This window comes from Carassius carassius, chromosome 22 (genome assembly GCF_963082965.1).
Source record: "Carassius carassius chromosome 22, fCarCar2.1, whole genome shotgun sequence".
Lineage (NCBI taxonomy): Eukaryota > Metazoa > Chordata > Actinopteri > Cypriniformes > Cyprinidae > Carassius > Carassius carassius.
Window position 1 is genome coordinate 32343088 of NC_081776.1, and position 8520 is coordinate 32351607.

Sequence of the window (8520 nt, forward strand, 5' to 3'; positions counted from 1 at the left end):
TTTTCATTCAGTCTAGTCGAAATGTAATTACAGATATCCTGAATTGGAGTTTTGACTAGGCGAAATGACGTTGCAGATATCTTTATGCAAATTAGGCCCGCATCGCACTTTAGGCGGGAGCAGAGCGTATTGTTCTAATCTAGTCATAATGACGTTTGAGATATCTTTAACTTTCATTCTGCCTAGGCAAAACTGAATTACAGATATCTGCAATTGTCATTTAAGATGTGTGACGAGTTGAATGTCGTTTTCAATGACGTCTTTGCAGATTTGCCTAGTCAAAACTGAATTACAGATATCTCTATCGGTCGTTTCGACTAGTCACAATTACGTTACAGATATCTTGAATTACAATTCCAACTATCCAAAATGTAATTACGACTAGTTAGAAAGACGTTGGTGATATCTACAATGTTAATTCCGGATAGTCAAACTTAAATTTTAAATGTTAAAATGGCTTGCGATACGCGAGAGTCTGCTGCTGCAGTGACAATGTAGTTGCGCGGACGCGCTGCTCGCGCACCGCTCACGCTTGCGGTGTGAAACCGGGGTAAGGCCGGTGACACACTGGCTGCGTGGCGTGAGCGTGGCGTTTCTGCTGCCTCGCGTTTTCTGTGTCTTTACACACCAGAATCGTGCCTGACGCGGCGCTGGTGCGCTGCTGCTACTGTAGGTGACATAGAGGGAGACAGCCGACAGACCAGGATCTTGTCTTCACGACAACAATATCTATACTTCATGTTGAGCATAAATATAAAGCCTACTGATAAAGGACACCGTCAACAGTATTGACGGCAAAATAGACTATGTTTGACAGGTGCAATATGCCAGTGTGTCACCGGCCTAAGGTTTTCAAAAGGCATCACGCAAGTGTGAACATCACTACAACTAGGAAAAAAACGATTGTAATTCAAACACAGCTCCCGTCGGCATTTAAACAGACCTTTGCTCTTAATTCTGATCGGTCCAACTCAATAACGAAATCTGAGCAGGTCTAAAAACTGAAACTGTTCATGCTGCACTTTACACTTTGGAAAAGTTATATATATTTTCTAAATATGAGCAGGCCTACACGCTGGGATTGGTAATGCTGCACTGTAATCATAGTTATTTATTTATATTTTTCATTATATTTTATTTTATGATATTGGTTTGAGACTGAGAGTATTTTATTTAGTGGAGAACTTTGCAGCAGTATTTTATTTCTTATTCTTTTTTTTATTTTATATATGTTTTATTAAAAAGTATTAAAAGTGTAAACAAATTGTAAAAAAAATTTATAGTAGTAAACAACCTGCAGTTTGATGTTTGCATTTCTTTCCCTTACTGTACCAAAAATGAACCGAACCGTGACTTTAAAACCGCGGTACGTACCGAACCGTGATTTTTTTTTTTTTTCGTACCATTACACCCCTATTGTTAGAAGATGCAAACATGTACTCCGTCTGACATATATAAAGACTTCTGTAATGGTAGCTACTTTAAAAATCATCCTTTATTTTCGAATAATAAGTTTGCTCTCCAATTTCGGTTATACTATGATGAGTTTGAATGTGCAAATCCCTTTTGGTTCCAAAAAAGGAATTCATAAAATTGGTTGCCTGTACTTCATTCTTAGAAAACTTGCTTCAAATGTGATTTCTGCTTTCATGAACATTCATTTGGTATCTTTGTTTCATGTCCAAGATGTTAAGAAATATGGGATTGATGAATTACAGAAATCCTTAATAAGGGACTTGAAGATATTAGAAATGTTTGGGATCGCTGTTCCATTTGCTGAACCACCTGTACGTGGCATACTTGCTTTCATTACTGGTGATAACTTAGGTATGCATGGTATTCTTGGGTTCTTATAATCATTTAGTGCAAATTATTTCTATCGATTTTGTGATTTTGATAAATCTTCAGCTCAGTCAGTTTTTTCAGACGATGACCCAGGTTTGACTTTAAGATCACCAGTACTGAATGATTTGGTTGATCCAACAATAACCTCTTCTTTTTGCATCAAGAGGAAAAGCATGCTCAGTACTTTGCAGAATTTCAATACTGGGGAAAACTATGCTGTGAAATGTCATGCATGATATTTTGGAAGGGGTTGGTCAGTGTGAAATAAAACTACTTTAGGAATATCTAATTAAACATTTCATCTCTATAGAAAGTTTGAAACCGGACGTATGCTTTTAATAATGGCTTTATGGAAACTAAAAACAAGCCCACAAATATCTTGGAAGACCCATTTGCAGAAGGAAGGGCAAACTCAAAGGCTCCGGTAACTCAAAGGCAACCAGTCTTTACTTGAGCTCTACAGCTTTACAACACAAAACAGAAGGTAGGCCAAATGGCAACTGGAAAACATAACTTAACAGTTCTATAACACAGGTAACCTGTACTGGGTAAGCTAAAGACTGAATACAGCTCAATGAAACTGCCAAACTTAAATGGGTCAAAATAAAGGTGGAACAAATTAACTTAATAAGCAGTCTTAATTTATGTAAGTGCCACCAACTGGCCTGGAGAGTTCTCTAAGTAAAGGGCAGGGGTGCCAACCAATGGCTGGGAGAGTAGTTGCATGAGGTAGCAGACAGCGCTCCCTAGTGGCTTGGACAGTCATTACAGGAGGAGTCTTACAGCGGAGGACACGGGGATAGGCTTAAATGCCTCGTGAACACTGTGTTTTAGTCACAAACATACCTTTGATATTTCGTGACCTGGTACCAGATGATGATTTGCAGTGGCACCTGTTGCTCTTGTTGTTGAACATCATAAACATTGTGTTCTCCTACTCAGTCAGTGAGGGGATGACGGTTTATCTAAAGCACCTTATTACTGAACATCATAAACTCTTTAAAGAACTGTACCCATCAAATAACTTGCTTCTAAAACATAAGCAAAAGCAAAACACAAAATTTGTAAAGATTATGTTAAGAACTTCCAAAAATTTGACAATTTTGCATGCAAATAAACACCAGTTCATTGGGAATGCTTGTCTATAAAGACACTTGAGTCTGGTACAGTCTAAATGTGTTGACTTGAGACCCTTGAATTTTCAGAAAATATAACTGAATTTCTCCATGTTGATTCACAAGCCACTGTCAATCTCACAAAGTGGGTAAGATGTTGTGATGTTGAGTATCGTGTTGGACTCTTCGTTTGCACGACTACTAATGAAAACATGCCAGTTTTCAGCAAAATAACTTCAATTTTTTTAAACAATGGTAAAGTGTTTTTTGTTTTGATTGAGCATGAAACATGTTTCCATGTAAGTGAGAACCTACCAAAGAAGGTACTGGTTATAGAAAGGGAAAGATTCAGACATTTCAAATCTTTTGATGCCCAAATGTCATTCGAGTGTGATTCACAATTTTATGTTACATCAGAGAGTTTTATTATCTGATTTCTTATTTAAATGAGTTCACTGTGAAGTTGTTCCTTGTTACTTCATCCGATGTATAAGTGTCTACCTCAGGTTATACCAGTGGTTCTCAATGCGGCCTGTCACGAATTCAAATGCGGGCCACCATATGCTGAACACAATAAAAAAAATAAAAAATAAGAACTTTCAGTGTTACAATTAATTCTATTTTTTACATTAATTAAAAATAAGTAGGCTACTAAATAAATATAAGCTATATCCTTGTCACAAGTCGGTCAGGCTCATCCCTCACCTGAATATTAATCACCCGCACCTGTTCACCATCCAATCACCAATCTGCCCCAGCACTATATTACCTCGATCAGTACCTCTACTATTCACCATCGCCGAGGTGTGTGCTCACCATCCTCCAGTCTGGTCACCCCCACCGACGACTCTGTTCACCCCATCTGGGAAGTGCATTACCCATGTGCAATGATTCTCCTTTTACTTCCATTTACTACTCACCCACTGTTATATTCTGCCTTCCTCAATAAAATACCAGTTAACATTAATCCTCTGTCACCAGTCCATTTGTTACAATCCTAATGGCTTTATGTGAAATTATATTGTTTTTCATATATTATTTTCAGACATGAGCATACCTACTCCCATAGCGTTACGCATTTAACGACCACATATTTACAAGCATGCACTTTGGCAGAATTCAATTCAAATAGGAATCAACAGCCATTAGTTCGGTAAAAATTTAGTATCAGAATGGACAAATTTGTTTTTAAGGGAGAAAACAAGAAATGTGTAAAATGCCAGTGAATGAACACATACAAACTGTGAATAGTCGCAGTATCAGTAGTGAAAGGAGAGTGTTGGATTTACAGTTTGCCCCACCGCTCACTTGAAGAAGTTCAGGCAAATAGAAACCCCATATACTACGAAGCAATCCTTAATTGAAGAAATGTGGCAAAAACATCTCTGGAGAGAACCTCATATTATTAAATTCGAAAGTGCTTTCCATATTTGGATCAACATAGGCTACATTTATGAACGCACATTTTCTGAAATGTCACACGTCAAGTCATGCTCCTGTGCACTTCCCAGCCGGTATTTCAATGTTGAAACAATGTCAGGTACCTCAATGTTGAATTACCATTCGATTTTGCAAATAGGATCAACGTTGATATTGTGACATTGATTTACCGTTGAAATCGCGACGCTGTTTCACCGTCGGAGAAATGCGTGTAATCAACGCACTTTTCAAAATCAACACCTAGTTCAACGTTAATCCAAGGTCTCCAGAATGACCATGATTCAACCAGGATGAAGGGTGGGTGAATCATGGTCGTTCTAGAGACCTTGTTTCTCCGTCGTACCTTGCACCATGTATAAATACACAATTTTATGTTCAATTAGAGCCTAGTTTGCATTTAGATCAACACTGTACGTGACAAAGGCTAAAAATCAAATGACTGGCAATGGCATTACAATAAACTTCAATAAACTAACACATGCTCAAGATTGTAAAACAGTTTTAATTTGGAAACATACTGTATAAAACAGATGAAAATAATCCCAAACTTTAGCCTGCAGTGCTTGTGCATGGATGTATTGTTAAAAAAATGTAGAAGAACATCCAATCCAAATACAATAATATTTAAAGGTTTTTGTAAAATAATTTAGCAGATGCATATTTTGTACTGCACTTACAAGAGAAACCATTGTAGCGATATGACTGAAACCAGCTGATCTTTTATTTAGGTGGAAAACCTTTTTTTTTTTGTTGTAAAAAACATGTTTTAGTATAGTGTCTCAGGACAAGAGATGTGTACATTGGTGCAGTGAAAATGTGTTGAACAGTTCGAGAAGGGAACCTTCAACCAGGACCGCTGTAAGGGCAAGGAATGTTAGGACAATCCCAAGGGCCCAGAGAAAGAGAGGGCACCCCGAAGGTGGGGGGGGGGGTGTATTTTCTAACGGGAACCCCTGGGACTGTGTCTTTTCAGCGAGGAATGCAGAATGTTTTCTCTACCGGAGGGGACCCTAAAGGGGAGAGTAGTGATCCTAGAGAGTTCAGGTGATCCTTGAAAGAGTCTGAGCTCCAGGTCCTTTCTGACGCTGTCCCCTCCACTCGCTCCCACTTGAGTGCTTTCTGTACTGTCCTGTATAAACAAAAACACCATAAATAAATCTACATAAAATATAAACTTTGATATTTTGAAATATATTTAACTGAAAACTGAATGCAAAATAAATCCCACAATATTTTCACTTTACAGTTCAGTAACAGTGGGGTTGGAAACAAAGTGCACAACACTATTCACTTCACAACACTTATTTACTGTATTCAGATGAAAGTTTACAATATTAACAAATTATTCACAAGCAGTGTTTTCAGAGCCTCCAGTTACTCCATTTTAATCAGAACACTAGCAATACAGTGTAGTAAAACAAGTCAAATCAAATTAAGTACATTTTTATTAAACTAAGTAAAATCAAACCCTATCACAAAAGGTCAATGAATCTCTAGCAGAAGTGACAGTGCAGTGTAGCAGATGAACAATTTCTCACCAATGTGCCGACAGTAAGCTGGATCCTTAATGACTCTACAAGGGGAAAGAAGAAATTATTTGCTGAAAAGTTCTTAGAAAGCAGGATTTCATTTTATAGCATTTCTTAAAACCAGTGGTTCTCACACTTTTTATGCCAACCACTTCAGAAAATATTTGTCTCTCTAAGTTCAACCATAATGACCAACATTAAATTTCAGCAGTGTAGTATTCTTAACTATTCTGCTACAGCACTACAGTTCAGAAACGAGGTAGTTTTATACCTAATAAGAATATTTATTGTTGTCAGCCACTTGAACTTTGTAAATACACAGTTTGAACATTAACACTGCACTGTGGTTACATACAGGTAAATGAAACCTTAAAGTTTAAATTAAAATGTGTTATAACAAAAGTTGCATAACTGTACTGTACTTAAATATATAAAAAAAAAAAACCTTACTCAATGATTACATTTATATTTATTTTAGTGATTCCCCTGTGTAACCACTAGAGGGGGTCTGACACTTTGAGAACCACTGCTTTAAACAATCTTAAAGCGATAGTTCACTTTCAAATTAAATTTTGGTATGTTTTAGCTTACTTCAAGGACATGTAGGTGTCTATGTTTCCGCAGTAGTTCCCATTTTGATTTTTTTTAGGTCAAACCGTTCTTGTCTGTGACTCATATAATGGATGTCTATGGTCACCACCTCAAAGAGCATGCACAGAGGAGTCAAAATTAAACAATTCCCCATCGTAAGTACACACTGATGACCTAAGACACTAAACGAGCGGTTTGTGTAAGAAAACGAACAGTATTTATATCGTTTTTACCTCTTGTACACAACCACGTCCAACTGATCTGAGTGCGCGAATGCTTCCTGATGTGACGTGTGCGCGCTCTGGCTTAGTCTGCGCAAGCGCGCAAAGCGCCGGAAGCGATCTCTCGCGCGTGTACGTCACTCATTGTTTATTGTTTACCACACGATACACCACCAATCTGCACTGTCTGAAATATAATACAGTAATTGTAATAAATTAATTTGTTTATAATGCACCCTATAATCGTTGCGATTAAAATAAATATACAACACATTACTCACTCTATTGACAGCGTGCCATTGGGTCCCTCTGGCATTGGACGTCGCCTCCAGTTTATACGTGGCAAACTAAACACAACGTGCAAAACGCTGCGTCTCAACAGCGGAGAAAACTCAGGATCTTCAGTCAGGCAGGTGTGTGATGCGATACTGTCAATGTCCTCGTCGTCATCTTGTAGTTGTTCCATTCGTGACAACATATGCTCTCTACTTCTGTTGGCATCTCACAACACTTGCTACTAAAACACCACCAATATTGAAGAGATCTCTGTCTCTCTGAGGCTTGAAGACGAGCTGCTGCAGCGGATCGCTCCTGAGTACTTGATCTGTGTATTCTGGTTCAAATAAATATGGTTGTGAAAAAAATTCAACGTTGTCTATGGATATATTGAAATCGTCTTCCATTGCAATTTCCTGTACGTCTAAATATGTTTAGATCTTCACAGTCAAAGGTAACACTTCCGAAATCTCTGTGTAAACCATAGGCAGTAAGTGTAAACAATGAGTGATGTACACGCGCGAGAGATCGCTTCCGGCGCTTTCCGCGCTTGCGCAGACTAAGCCAGAGCGCGAGCGCACGAGGTAAAAACTATATAAATACTGTTCGTTTTCTTACACAATCCACTCGTTTCATGTCTTAGGTCATCAATGTGTACTTACGATGGGGAATTGTTTAATTTTGACTCCTCTGTGCATGCTCTTTGAGGTGGTGACCATAGACCTCCATTACGTGAGTCACAGACAAGACCAGTTTGACCTAAAAATATCAAAATGGGAAATACTGTGTAAACAAAGAAACCTACATCTTGTATGCCCTTGAAGTAAGCTAAAACTTATCCAAATTTAATTTGAAAGTGAACCATCCCTTTAACCCTTGTGCATTGTTCAAATTCCCTACCCTTTCGTTATGTTCGGGATGAAAACATCCACTCAATTAAACTGCTGTGAAAATCTATCAGATAATTTTTTTTTTTTTTTTCAATTTTCTTTGCATAAATATATTAATCAAACTCAAACAAAATTATATTTTCAATATAAAAGTAATTGTGGTTGGATATATACATTTTTTTTTTTACTTTTTATCACAGTCTTGGGCATGTCAAAGATTAGTAACAAGATTGGCTTTGATGCATTGTTAGTTTTTGTGCAGCGTTAGGTTTTAATTTTTTCTCCATCATTTATTGTTCGTGACTTCCATTATAACGACATTTTTTGATTGCAAAACCATGACATTATATAATCATGCATTCTTGATTGTTTGTGGTTTTCCCTTTTCCCTATTTTTACAGTTGATCACAAGGTGGGACCATTAACCCTTTACATAGGCCTGTGCAAAAAAGACTTAGTTTCTGGCTTGTATATGGAGTTATATGGAGTATAACAGCAAATTATAGTGTTTGTGTGTGTGTGTGATTCTTGATTGTTGCTGGTTTTCCCTGTTGGGAAGAGGAAACGCAGAACCTGATTTTACCAAGTGAGACATGTTCCTGGGACAACATCT

General features: G+C 37.6%; 1 protein-coding gene across 1 annotated transcript in view; it reads right to left on the reverse strand.

Annotated features, from left to right (window-relative positions):
* LOC132099226 (T-complex protein 1 subunit beta-like) overlaps positions 1-5190 on the reverse strand; it is a 90359-nt gene extending 85169 nt beyond the window's left edge. Inside the window, exon 1 of the mRNA XM_059505665.1 lies at positions 5187-5190. The gene's annotated coding sequence lies outside the window, so the exon portion shown is untranslated. The remainder of the gene's footprint in view (positions 1-5186) is intronic.
* Between the last annotated feature and the right edge of the window lie 3330 nt (positions 5191-8520).